Source organism: Pezoporus occidentalis, unplaced genomic scaffold (assembly GCF_034315485.1).
Source record: "Pezoporus occidentalis ecotype Australia unplaced genomic scaffold, CSIRO_AGI_Poc_V1 ctg46, whole genome shotgun sequence".
Lineage (NCBI taxonomy): Eukaryota > Metazoa > Chordata > Aves > Psittaciformes > Psittacidae > Pezoporus > Pezoporus occidentalis.
The window spans coordinates 7,447,332-7,461,470 of record NW_026915791.1 but is presented as its reverse complement, the minus strand read 5'-3'; the positions used below and the strand labels follow the sequence as shown (position 1 = coordinate 7,461,470).

Sequence of the window (14,139 nt, the reverse complement as noted above, 5' to 3'; positions counted from 1 at the left end):
AAGAAGCTAGTGTTGAGAGATGAGGTTGTAGGAAATGCCTTGTTAGGGAGAGCTGGATACTGTAACAGACTTCCCTGGCTGGTCATTTGCATAAACTTTGTGTTAAAGCTCTGCACACATTGGGATGACTACTCACAATTGCTTTTCTTAAGTAATAGATCAGCTGGACAAACAGTGCAGGAAGTCTGTTAGCAGCTGACACTGTAGTTAACTGTTGATCTGATGTTCTTTGAGTAGTAGAAAGGCACTCTAAATAGCAGCAGCAACTATCCACCATTAGCATTGGCAATACATTTGATGAGAGGGAGGAAAAGGGAAATAGGTTATAGGGTACTTTTTCTGTCTTTCAGATGATGCTGTCCATTTACAAATTTTGCTCCCTTTTGAATATCTAAGCAAATAGGCATCTCACTTTTTGTTTTTGAAATTTGAATGAGGAAAACATGATTTCACTTGTGAAACAGAAACAGAAGGCAGCATCTTGCTAAACTCATTCTTGAGGACCACGTTCCATAAACTCAGTGTTTCTTTCGTACCACTGCAGTGTCTTCAGTGTCTTTCCTCCCAAGAAAGCTGTGTATCTTGGAATTTGGAAGAAGCAAGTTTTAGAGGCAAATTGGGGCATTTCAGCTGCTGGCAGTGTCCATATTGCACTGTGTCTCCAGGCAGGGAACTGTGATGGGTGTGTGAACAGAGGGTCATCTCATTCTTGAGCTGCTTGAACTCCAGCAACTTTGTTGTATGCCTGTTTTCTGATCATTCTTGGTTTAATGGGGACATGCTGTGGTAGCTGTCCTTCATCTGGAAAACCTATGGAATTCATTGTGAATATGCAGTTTTCTGAGGTCTTAAGATTTTTGTCTTCAGTGCCCTGATACGTTTCCCGATTTTCACATCCTCTTAAAGCCTCTACCTGCCTTTCTTCCCACTATTCCACTTCCTGACTCTCCAGCTGACATCCTCTCACTTAATACTAGCCAGAGCAAAGTGACAAAAACATAATCTAAACTGTTTCTGAGTTTACAGTACCAGGACTGTGACAGGAATATGATTAGGCAATGTCAAAGGCCTCTTATATGTAAACTATTGCATGTTTAGAAAATAGTTTGTTCATTCTGTGAAAGATGTCATGATAAATGGGTAGAACACTAAGGAGATATTTTCACGAAGTGCATGGAGTAGATGACAGATAAAGCCAGGCTGTAGAATGGCACTAGGGGTTTTAAATCTTTCATTTTGTAAGGATTGGCTGTGTTGTTACCCTGTTTGCAGGAAAGGTTTCATCAGTGTTGGAGGCAAGTGAGAAATTAACTTTTGTCTGACATTCTTTGAAGGTACTGAAATCCCACAGGAAGGGATAATTTTTTGTTTTATTCTTACCTTACTGCTTTATTCTTTACGAGAAGCATTCCTTTTTTTTAATGTCATAATCATGCAGTGGAAAATTAAGTTAGGTTAGGTGTGGCAAGATGATGGGTATTTGGAATTGAGTCCAGTGTCATTTGAAGTTAGGTAAACTTATGCATCTATCACCTTTATAGTTATATGTTTCTTACAAGTATAGTGTTTTCCAAACAGAAGTAGTGGAAGCCTTATGTATAATTTGAGGCCTTTAAAAAGGATTAAGCAGAGAATTAATGATGTGAAATTCAGCACCTAAATCTTACTATGTTTTTTCATGAGTAATTTGAATGAGCATATGCCAGTATGGCTCTGAAAGAGATTTGTTCCATCTTCCATGTGTTTCCCCTTTCCTTTACACTGCCAAGAGCATTTGTGTGGTTGTGCAGTGAATTTAATCGGGGAGCATGTCTGGGTTAAAACTATTATTTTCCTGTTGTTGGTAGGCTAGATCCAACCTGGATCATTTCCTCTCTCAGGCTTGTTACACAGAGGTGGGAATGGATAGCTGGTGATGAAAAGAGTTGTGTTCTGTTCCTTAGGCAAGAACATTGGCTTAAACTGGATCTGTACTAGAAATGTCTTGATCTATTCCATTTTATTTCTACCGCATTTCTATCTAATCTTTATGGAGACCTTATAGCCAGTCCCCTCTAGTAATACAGCCCCCCAAAAATTAAGTAAGAATTGTTTGCATGTGTTACCTGTTGTGGCACCTATTATTTGCTTCTTAGGGAGGTACTGAATGTTGTCATAACATTTCTTTATGAATGTGGTATTTGATACATGCTGTGTTGGCTGCTGCTGTACAGAGAAGCCTGCTGTTTGTTTGGAAAGAAATTGGTGAACTTTTCTGATGTGAGGCAGAGAGAAGATAATGTGCTACCTAGACAGTTAATGTGAGGTTTTGATTCAGGAAGTGTAAGGTATCTCCAGAATCTAGGTAAGAGGTATAGAAACCCTGGGACTCCAGCAAGATACACTAGAGGATTTTGTCTATTTTCAGCCCTCATGCAGCCAAAACTGTATTTATAGTACTTGTTTTTGTCATAAAGCTTCTGGAGTCTTCTCTTGCTAGCAGTGGAAAGCATCTGATGTCATACTGTGCCTTCCAGGAACAGTGAATGGAAAGAATTGATGGAGAAGTGTGTAAGTGAAGAACGTCTGAAAATACATGCATAAAACTATAAGCAAATACTGAGCCTCTAGTTCTTGGCAAAGTGTACTGACACTCCTGATCCTTCCCACCCCCTTCTCCCTCCACCCAGCTAAAGTTTAAGATCAGGTGACTGATCCAGCCTTGTACAGCAGTGAGGGTTTCTGAGGCTTTGGGAAGAGAGAGGAGTAAGCAAAGCTGAGTCTGGCACTAGTCGGTGAGCATTAATCACTACAGGCAGGCAGCCTGGAGAGGGTGTCTCAGTGTCTCGGAATGGGCCATGAGGGTAGTTTGTGGAGTAAAAGGCTGCTGGTAGCAATAGGGAAGACATTCTGATAGTCATCTTTAGATGTTTCTGACTAGGAAATAGTTAAGCTTCTTCAGACAGAGAAAAGTTCATGGTAAGGGTGGCATTGCATTTGTGAATGGTATTGAGGCAGAAGTGATGTTTCAAGATGCTCACTGTGTTTAGGCGTTGGTGTGTTTTCAGTACGTATAAGCTTGTAAGGTAATGCAGATCATATTTTCTGGGTTTTTCTACATTATTTACAGTGGTTTGTATGACTCAGATTCTACACAAAGATATTAGAGAGGGGTAAATACTGCAAAATAAACTAAAGTATATATTAAATGATGCTGCAAATGGTGACAAATGAGAAACCTTCAGAGAGCTGGAGCAGAAGCTTAGGAAGAACTGCTTTGCAGTGAAATGGTTAGATTTTTCTTTCATTTGGGTTTTTGAACAAAAGTCAGGACATTCCTAAGTGAACATTCCCACAGCAATGCCAGTGTTTGAAGAAAAAAATAGCACAGAATATTTTTTAAAGCTTCAGCTCTACACACCCAATATTAAATCTCTTGAAGCATTAATGAAAGTTATTTGCTGTTGGAAGTGATTTGAATCAATATTCATCCCTTAAAACAGGGCATTGACTCCAGTTCTTTGCAGAAGTAAATGAGTGTAATTTGAAGCTTGTATCCATTTACTTCTGCAAAGAATTTGTCCGTGTGCCTATTACCAAAAAAAAAAAAAAAAACCTCAAATAAAAGTAATTGAGCATATTTTTTTTACTCCTTGGTTTGCAGGCGTGGCAATGGCAGACTCTGCATGGTAGAGTTCATGGCAAGTATTTGCCTAATGTAAGCCAAGCAAGAGGCACGTACAAGCTTAAGGTAAATCAGTCTTTCTTAGTTGTGCTTCTGAAATAAACTACAAATGTTTATACTTAAACATTTTGAAAATATGGGTTTTCAAACCTACTCAGGATTTTGTGTCCAGTTTGATTCTGATCTTTCAAAATTGGGACACCTCAAAATAATGTTCCCTCTGACACTGGCAGTAGATGCTGGAAATTATCATATGCGCTGTATCCACTTCTGGTATTTTAGGTGTAATAGTACAGAATAGCAATTGCACTTGAGGATCTTTGTGAGGAGACCTGCAATACATCTTTTTCCTTTTGGATTTGATTTTACTCTCTTTTGCACAGTGAAAGAAGTACCTTGATATCATAAAGAAGACTTACTGTAACACTGTGCAAACTGTCTGCACAGGAATGATTTTCCCATTGGCATTTTTTTACCCTGCCTTTAATGATGGGTAAGTGAAAGTGTCAGTGTTTGAACCTTGTGGATGTGATGAATGAGGTTGTTAAAGTTCAAGTAGTGTTGTTGCTTCTAGAACTAAGCTTAGTGGTTAAGCTGAGGGTATTGTTTTTGTTCTCTACACCTCAGTCTCTTTCCCAAAAAGAAGACAAAAACCTCTGTGCTACATTTGATAGGTCTTCCTGTGGCGTTTACAGTATCCATAAAACAAAACATGAAATGTTGTGTTGGTATCTACCTTCTATATTTGCAACTCTTGAGGTCTTTTGAGAGTCCCTTGACGCCATAATTTGTCATTAACAGCCAAATGCTTTGTGGAAACTTTTAATGATGGGTTTTTATTAGGCTTTCAGCTGAGATGCAGCTGTAATAACGTGATTATATTCTGGCTCTTTCAGTCACTAGTTCTCAAAACACTTTTTCATAAAGAAAACGAATGATAAGACTGTAAAACCAAAACCTCTTAGGACCATCAGGTGACTTGTCCAACGGTATTCAGTCCCATAGTTAGTAAGAGAACTGATGGCTTCTAAGCTCCAGTCTCATGTTTTTGATAGTAGACCATAGGATTGTTTTGCATTCTCATAGTGTGTGTCTCTTGACACTTCCATTGTGGGTTATAAGACTAATGATGGATCTTGGGAATCTTTAAGGTGTAATTACTGATGGGGCATGGAAGAGACATTGCAGATATGGTCTGTATCCCAAATCTGAAGTATTTTATGATATCCTGGTTACAGTAAGTTGTAGCATGGCGTTTACAATGTTTTCCTCTCTTGTTACTGTCTTAATCTGCAGTGGTCCCAAAATGTGCATCTCATCTATTCATTCTGTTCTTACTATGTCTTAAGTTGAACAAACTTACATTCTGATAGTTGAACATGCTGTTGAAATTCAACCAATCTACTTATTAACTGTACAGATTGTCTGCTAATACATATGCACATCAGTGCTTGTGCTGGCAGCACTGAGGAAAACACTATTTGAAAGCTGTGCAAGTGAAGTGAGCAGTTGCAGTGACTGGGAGCTGTTGCCTTGCATTGAGTGAGTAGCTTCTGGTGCTGAGAGAAGTTTGGGTGATGCAAACATTGCAGTAGAAGCAGCATATATCTTAGATAAGGAAGTATGGCTGCTTCCTTGGTAAGTTTTTGGCACTAAAGGAGTTTCTTTTTGTCTTGCTGTCTCATAAGTAGCATTTAGCAGAAATTGACGTAGTTTTTGTGGGTTGTGGCCTGAGCCCCTACAGTAATTGAAACGTATCTGATTTGTACAGGCTTCTGTAGTTGAAATCTGACTAATGTAGTGCACTTGCTCCTTCACTCTCTGATGCACTCTTACCTCCCTTTTACTGATTCTTCCACAGAAATAGTTCCTTTTATATTTCCAGCTTTTTATTATTTGCCATAGTGTTACTTTAAATTAAACTATGTAAATCCTCAGTGAGTCCGGACCGAATGTTGATTTATGTGAGAGACTGTTGATGCCAGGATATATCTGAGGTTGAGAGCTATGTGGTCTGTTTTATCTGTTAGCCTCCTTAATTGTCAGTGGTAATCTTGACATCCCACAAACATGAATTCCTGGAAAGTGTAATGAGAAATCAGAACTAACTGATCTAGACAAGTGCTGACTACGGCAGTAATTTCATTGATCAGAATCCATTAAATGATCCAGTGTTCTCTTACAGATGGTCCTGGGTGCTGGTGAGACTGGATTTATAGGGCTCATATCCATCGTCAAGTACTTAGTGGCTAGAGGCACTTGCCTTCATTACCAGCTGCACTTCTATTTATATTATACTGCATACCAGAAGTTACAACTGTTTGCTCATCAGTGAGAGTGTATTTTATCCCTCTTAGATCTGTTAGGTCTAAGTGTTAAATCTACATGGTAAACCTTTGTTTTTCTACATGAAATTGTTGGGTGGTGTCATAGCTCCTCCCAACTCTGTACAGAAGAAGCTGGAAGTGACATCTGTACTCAAATACAATATTTTAGTCGCGGGCAACTTCAGGAAGGATTTTCTTTGCAGATGCTGTGATGAGATGTTCCAGTTCACACTTGTAAATTGTTTTGCTGTTCCCACTAAGAACCTACACTCATGCACCTATGAAAAAGTTCAGTGTCAGCATCTAATGTTGGAGTGGGGTGAATCTGCTGTTTGGAGAAATTCACTTGGAGGACTGGAGGACCTCTTGTATGAAGACAGGCTGAGAAAGTTTGGGCTGTTCAAGAAAGTTCGGGCTGTTCATCCTGCAAGAAGAGAAGCGGTGTGAAGACCTCATAGCAGCCTTCCAGTATCTGAAGGGGGCCTGTAAGGATGCTGGAGAGGGATTCTTCGTCATGGACCATAGTGACAGGACAAGGGGTGATGGGTTTAAACTTAAACAGGGGGAGTTCAGGTTAGATGTAAGGAAGAAGTTCTTTACTGTGAGGGTGGTGAGGCATTGGCACTGGTTGCCCAGAGAAGTGGTAAATGCTCCATCCCTGTGTTCAAGGCCAGGTTGGACAGAGCCTTAGGTGACATGGTCTAGAGTGAGGTATCCCTGCCTGTGGCAACGGGTTGGAACTAGATAATCTTAAGGTCCTTTCCAACCCTAACTGTTCTATGATTCTGTGCTACACACATTGCTAGCAGCATGCCAGGTATCTATACCTTTGTCTGAGGTATCCAAGTCCTGGTTTCTTCTCAGAAGAAATACAGATTTCAGGCTTTTGGCCTTTGGGACAGGTTTGTCTGATGTATACTTAGATAAAGTATTTGGTGTATTTATGTTCTGCATGCAATTAAATGAACCATGCTAAACCGGTTTTGTTTTGAGAAACATTTATGATTTAAAAGCATTCTCCCAGGCTTTCTACAGGTGGTTGTCAGATTTGCTGCTTGCATTTTAAAGTTTTTATTGTCCTGGATTTTGCCTTTGATTCAGTGAGGTGTATATTTTTTGCCAAAGGTATCCAAGAGTTATATGTTCCTCTGGCTATGTGAGCTGTACTTTTGGTTCCTTTGAAGTTTTTGAATTAATTCTCTAGAGTGTTCCGTAGTTACGTGTGCAAAGGGCATATTCTTTTTAATGTTAAGAAGCTGTTTACCAGTATATTCCTAAGCATTTACAAGATCAGCTTTTTCTGAAAGCTGATTATCAAAGAAATACAACTTGGCATTTATGACAACTTCCACAGGGCTAAAATACCTGGCAAAGATGGGGGTTAAAAGGAAGAAAACAACAATTTTGTGTTACATATTGTTTTGAAGCCAGGTCTGTTAGCAGGAATCTGGGACCATTTTTTGGCCATAAACAAATATTCTTTAATTAAACTTCAAAAAGGCAAAGGAATGTGGGCGAGGTGGAAGGAGGTGTCCTCAGGTTACATGTTTGTTTCAATCCCTACTAGGAGCTTCTTAATCCAGAGTGCTATTGTGAAAAGGAAAAAATAAGCTTGTAAAGTGTTCCCTGGCCAGTAGGCAGTTTGCACTAACTAATATTCTAGAGAAGAGGAATCCATAACTTTAAAAATTCATATTTCAGATAATGGAGTTACTTTTCTCAGGATTCATGGATTGAATTTTTTTCTTGTTCTTATTAAGCATTGTAAGAAAAAAAAATTCTGTTGTTGTGATTAGGATTCCATGTTCCTTTAGAGGGTATAATACTTTATTGAAGTGTAGAATCATATCATAGAATAGTTAGGGTCAGAAAGCACCTTAAGATCATCTAGTTCCAATCACCCTGCCATGGACAAGTATGCCTCATCCTAGACTAGGCTGCCCAAGGCTCTGTCCAACCTGGCCTTTGAACACTGCCAGGGATGGGGCATTTACCATTTCTCTGAGCAGCCTGTTCCAATGCCTCAGCGCCCTCACAGTAAAGAACTTCCTTAGATCTAACTTGAACTTAACGAATCAGGAAGAAATTAGAACAATTGAAAATTACTACAAAATAGCAATGAAAAATCCTCAAGAGATCTCCCTGTGGAAAAGAGTGCATTAGTACACGTGATAAATATCCAAGTATATTGCAATAAAAGTTAGATGAGGATATGGATCACTTATCCACACTTCTCAAAGAAGATAGGACAGAGGTTAGGAAGGGGCCTGCAATGCAGTGAAATTGTGGGAACTTAGCCTTGTATAACACTTCTTGCAGACAGATGCAGTTTTTGGTTTGGTAGCTATAGATAAGTGAATGGATGTGGATTTTCTGCAAAATGCTGCTAGGCAACCATGAGGCTAGTTTTGCGAACTAACCTAGAAGAAAGCAGGGAAATTCTTTGAAAGATAAGTAAAAATCCAAAGTTTGTATTTAAATATCTGCTATCTTGTGTTGTGGGGCCATTTGAATCTGCAACGAGAAGTCTGAAGCACAGAGTAGTGTCACCTGCTTACGAGGTGTTTGTACAGAAAATCTGTGATGTTCCTGGTTGATGATTTGCTTAAGATGTAGAAATAAAACCTTTTCCCTTGTGGTGTTAGTCCTTTGTGTTCCCTAATTCAGAGCTTTCTCGTAAGTTTTTGTCTTGCATAAGAGTACCTGTCTGCAGGTGGTCATCTGTTAGTGCTGCTGCTTTCAGAAGAATGTGATACAGGAGTTTAGGGTTGTGGGGACTGCTGTTGGTAACTCTGCTTCTGTCAGGACAGCCAAAAAGGCCAAACAGGTAGGATAAGTCCACTGAATGTTATTAGGAAGCTACAAGGCTTCTATTTTCAGCCATGTCACATTTGCAGTTCTTTCCTTTGAGCCCTTTCTTGTATTCTTTAGATTTTTTAAATGTGCAACTTCATTTTTCAGTCTGATGAGAGTTTTTACTACCTCCTGATGACTTCTTTTATTAGAAATATGCTTTACTTTCACAGTCGTCAGCATTTTACAAGGTGGAGTTCATGTTGCAATGATTGTTACTATCTAATTTCAACTCCAGAGTACTCAGTGTCTGTTTTTTTCCTTCTCTGTTTTAGACTGAAGACTGGAACTGCTAGAGGAAAGTGCATAGCTGCAGGTACGAACAGTCTGTATCCCTCAGTTATGTACTGGAGCTTCATTTCAGAGGTTTCGAGAGCGTGTTTTTACTTTCAGTGATGAAAGCAGTCATTTTCCACTGCAGTGAGCAGTGCTCCCTGAACCTGAAACTCTTCACACTTTCCTGCCTCTGTACTGCTGAAAGAGGTTGGGAGTGTTAACAACTTAAGACTGCAAGTACCAAGACAATAGGCTGTTTTAGCTCCATTTCTAATATAATAGTTCTAGAAACGTTACGAACCACAAAGTAGAAATGTGTGTTGTCTTAGCAGTTTCTGGACCAGAGCAACTCTGAAGTACTCTGTAGTACCTGAAACACTAAAAGTGTGTGTTAGTGTAATGCCTCTTTTCATCTGGGGCGGATTTGATTACAAATGTAGTCTGGTGTGAGAATCCTTGGAGCCAAATGTGGGGGTCTTAGGGTGTAATTTTCTTAATGCCTGAAGTCCAGGAAGGGTGTGGTTTCATAAAACAGATGAGACACGTCCCCTTTACTCGTACTTGGTTTCCAACTAACTGTTAGTAGTCCTGTTTGTTTTGCTTATGCTGCTTCTTGCAGTAGTTTGCATGGTAGACAAAATCAGCTTGACAACCCAATAAAAAGCTCTTTTGTGATTAAGTTGTTATTTCTGTGGTTTAGCAAGTTGAAACGAGTTGGTGTGTGGTCACAGGAGTACCAAAAGAATAGATCAGACTGTTTGTAGTTGTGCACCTGAAGCTTTTGTGTTCATTTCTGACAAATGACCTGTAACTGCTGTGTTAAGTAACACTACCATGCTCAAAATGGGGTGATTGTTGCTTGTCTGATGAATCACCTCTGCTGTGGCAGAAATATTTAAGGTGTGCTTTAATCTGTACACAACCAGGGAGAGTAGAGTTTGCTGCTGTCTTGTGGAAACACTTGTTTTCTTCTGTGGTGAAATATTGTCTACATTTTTCATAAATACATTGGAAAGTACATAGTTATGTCTATGTCAGAAAGTAAATAAGATTTACCTTTAAAGTGCAGGATATCCTGTCTCTGTTACTCATCAGGGTAGAAATAGCTGAAGTTCGATTAAGAAATCCAAGAACACCTTCCTTTTCAGTGGGTTTTTAGGGAACTGGTGACCTCTGTGTTTGGAAGTACCAGTTTGAGGGTGTTGGTCTCAATGCATTGAGGGTGTTGAAAAACACTCAACTTCTGTCTTGAATGACTGGTGATAGGTACTTTGCCCTTCCTGCTCCTTTGCTGCTCCATTAGGACCACACAGAAGATAGGAAAGAGAATACTGGTCATTATGTTTGTATTTTTGTCTGAAGAGTTTTTATCTTTTGAGACAGACTAATTTGTGATTAGACCTAGTTTTCAAACTGATGGGATCCTGCCAATTACAAAACACAGGTCCAAACCAATAGGTTTGGATTACTTAACAAAATTATCAGGTTATTTACATAGCAAAATAATAAAGTCCTTATGGTTGCTGAAAATAAGTCACAAAAACACTTCCATTAGGTGAAAGAGCTGTCATTTCTCATCTTAAGAGCAGCAAGAAGTTAAATTCATCTGCCTTAAATGTGAACATAGAAAGGTGTCCAAATGAAAGAAGATTGAGTGTTTTCTTGAACATCTGATAACGGTGTATTAATATGTATGCATTCCAGTATGAAATGCCTCTTAACAATGATTAATTCTGTAAATTAATTCCACAAAGATATTTCAGAATAAAACTGATGGCATTCCACTTCTGGTCTGGTATAGAGAGTAAAATTGAGGAGTCAGCTTTGCTTCAAGATAAGAAATCAATCAGCCTTTGAAAGAGCACTTGGTTTCATTCCCCACTTTTCTGATAGCTGCTGTCTTTAAGCAGACAAGTTTTTTTGTTTACTCTGAGGCTCAGGATTGCTTCTTGGATTTGGAAAATTGTATGCCACACTTTGCCAAAACAGATTAAATGTTACTCTTCTGTCGAGTATTTGAAGTCCTTTATGAGAATTGCGAGGTTCAAGACTGAGGAACTCCTACCTCTGTGTGTATGTACCTCTTGTCATATCCACATTCCCCATGCTTATACTCTGCTGGAGGACAAAAATGCCTTTATACTGCTTAAATGCCCTTTGAATAGATAGCACTCTAGTTTTCATATTGTTCTTACAGCCCTGCCCCTCCTTTAAGGTGATCCTGTTGTTTTCCTGAAGGTAAGGTCTAATGAAAACACCATTGAGTCAGATATGCAGGAATGTTGTGTGATGAAGAATAGCAATTACCTGGTTTTACCTGGAAGATGTCCGTGTTCAAAGATGGTTTATGTAGGTCTGAGCCCTTTCTGACATGGAAAGGAGTGGCATGGAAATGAAAACGGTCATTAAAACACTTGTAGATTTGTCTTAGAAGGAAACTGAGTGTTCTGCCATAAGTTAAGTCTTTCTCAATACTTCTAAAGCCATTTATATTGTAGGAAAGTAAATGTAAATCTGTTTGGTTGTAGATTTGTTTGTTTGGAGGGACTGTTCCGGATCAGAGTAGTGTTCTTCGTTCTTTCTGGGCTTAGCTCTTCCTGAAGTTGAAATCTACTGTAGTATCTAATCTAATGGTTATTTAGACTTTATTGAAGAGGAAATTTTTAGTAGGCATAGCTGTATTTTCTTAGATGATGGGGAAAACTGAGGTACATCTTTCAGACTGGTTTTCTTTTGTCTCTAGGGGCTAGGAAAGCTTAGATATATTTTTGAGACATACTCTGACATTTTGATTATGGTCCTGCATGTGTAGCTTGAAAGCCAGCTTGTTTCCTCTGCTAGTCTTTTCTGCCCCACAATGTATGTCGTAGATGGAATTGTTTCCCTTACCAGGGATACTACAACCCATTCTATATCATGGGCAGTACTGGAGCTATACCTTTGCAGCCTTGTGCCAAGAGCTAGGAGAAATCATGTTCTACGTTGATGCACTATGTAGAAATTATTACTGCAGAGATTGCTATTTTTAACTGCAAAGTGTGCTCTCCTGGAGCTGTCTTGGCTGCATTTGAACTCTCTGCAGGTAACATGCAACAAAAAGTTTTCATCTGGATAAAACAAAAGGAAAGAAAAATAGTGAATTTTTACTGTAGTATTATATAAACTGATTCTTATTTGTGTCTGGTACTATTAGAAACAATTTGAGGTTAAAGGACTCTTTAAAATGGCTTGCATAGCTGTGCTGATGGCTGCAAGGAACAATAACACTGGAGACTTGGTGCTTTGTTTAGTCCAAAAGTTCCCCTGAAACTTAACAGGGGAAGGAAAAAAAAAAAGACTATTATACTTTAGAAAGATTTATGAACATGTCTGACTGCTATTCTAAGGCATTGCAGTAAGGAGAGGCTTTAAAATCATTTCATAATATGATGTTTGTTCCTTCGAGTTAAGATGGCATGTTACATTTCTTAAGTAAAAAAGTAACTGTCCAGTTCTTAGGGTTTACTTTATATATGCATGAGGTGTTTTGCTTGCAATAAACCTTAAAGCCATTTTTGATTCACTGTAGTTCTGCAGTAATGCAGCAATCTTCATATGTGGTATTGTTCTGGAATTGTATAGCTATTCTGTAGTCTCCCCTGGGTCCAATATGCAACCACACAGCAATTCTCTGTGTAAATGTAGTTGTTTTGCCCATGGTAGTGCTTTGTGGCATGTTTGGCTTGCAGACAAGCAGACTGTTCAGAGCTTTCCAGGACCCAGTGGATTTCCAGCTCCTTAGCGGAGTACCTTCTGGCTCTGTTTCAATGGCAGAAAACTAACCTAAAATGTGTAGTTGATTCTTTAAAAACCTCTCAGGCAAATACTGCTGAGGTGACAAAATGCTTGTTTTGAGTGCATCTTTCAGACTAAGTACAGATCTGTGTTTTCCTGTAGTGTAGGAAAAGACGGCAAAATACAGGCCTATTTGAAACCACAATTCTAGGTCTTGTGTTTGTATTTACACAGTATTCTGTTCCATGTAATTGCTTGCAGGGTTGTTTCTTAACAAGAAGCTCAAATAGCTGAAGGTAAGCTTTGGGCCAGTCGTAAACCCCATAATTTTTGTAAGCTGAGAGACAGTATTTGGGGAGAGAAGGAGGGGAAAGGCTGTGTAAGCACATTGTACCTCTGCTTTCAGGGCATGATAACTTGCAAACATTAGTATTCTTATTCTCATCTACTGTAGATTTAAGTGTTGAAGTGCAAATATGATTTGTCATCCACAGTTTCTGTGTCTCATGGTCTGAATTCAGGCAATAAACAAAAAAGGAAGTAGGGAGGGGGCAGGGGAAACCTCAAACTTTGCTGCTGCCTTAACTGTTCCATCCTGTCTGCTTTTAGTAGTTCTCTGTACTTTCACAGGGTAGAAATGCATGTCCTTGCTTCTTGAACTCTCATTTCCTGCCTTGTCTCCTGTTCTGTGTCACACTGCTGCCATTATTTCCTCTTACTATTGTTGTGACAAAGCCACTTTTCCTCCTCAAGAACTTTTTTCTGTCTACAGTGCCAAAGTGTCTGCTGGTCTTTCAGATCTCTTTTGGCTGCCTAAGATTTGCTCTTACATAATATTAGTGGTGTTGTGTTCTAGCACTATGATAAGAAAAACTCAAAATGCTTCTCAGACTATGCTGGAATGTTGGCAGATGCTTACAGAAAATAGTAATTTTTAACTGATACTTTCATTTGCAAACCTTCCTCCAGAGCTTAAGCAGTACCCCAAATACACAATTTGTACCTATTTACAAACCTGCACAACCTACAGATAGGATAAAAGGATTAAATCTTCTGTAGGTTGTTTTGTTATTTTTAAAGCTTGTATCTTCATAGATTGAGGGAAATAAACCTATATGCTTATGCTTTAAAAGCAGTTGTCCTGGGATTCATACATCAATGCTTCTTCATATCAATTATTAATTGTAAAATGTCTTGCAAAGAGGGAAAAAACATGTGATGATTCCTCCTTGTCTGTGAGTAGCT

General features: G+C 39.0%; 1 protein-coding gene across 5 annotated transcripts in view; it reads left to right on the top strand.

The window, feature by feature from the left end:
* CELF1 (CUGBP Elav-like family member 1) overlaps window positions 1-14,139 on the top strand; it is a 65,760-nt gene that overhangs the window by 8,926 nt on the left and 42,695 nt on the right. For 2 of the 5 annotated variants that reach the window (XM_062635942.1, XM_062635944.1), the window contains exon 2: window positions 9,120-9,160. The exons of 2 other annotated variants lie outside the window; for them this stretch is intronic. The gene's annotated coding sequence lies outside the window, so the exon portion shown is untranslated. Of the gene's footprint in view, window positions 1-3,643; window positions 3,731-9,119; window positions 9,161-14,139 lie in introns of those variants that run through there. One more of the 5 variants, XM_062635945.1, reaches the window with a different exon arrangement.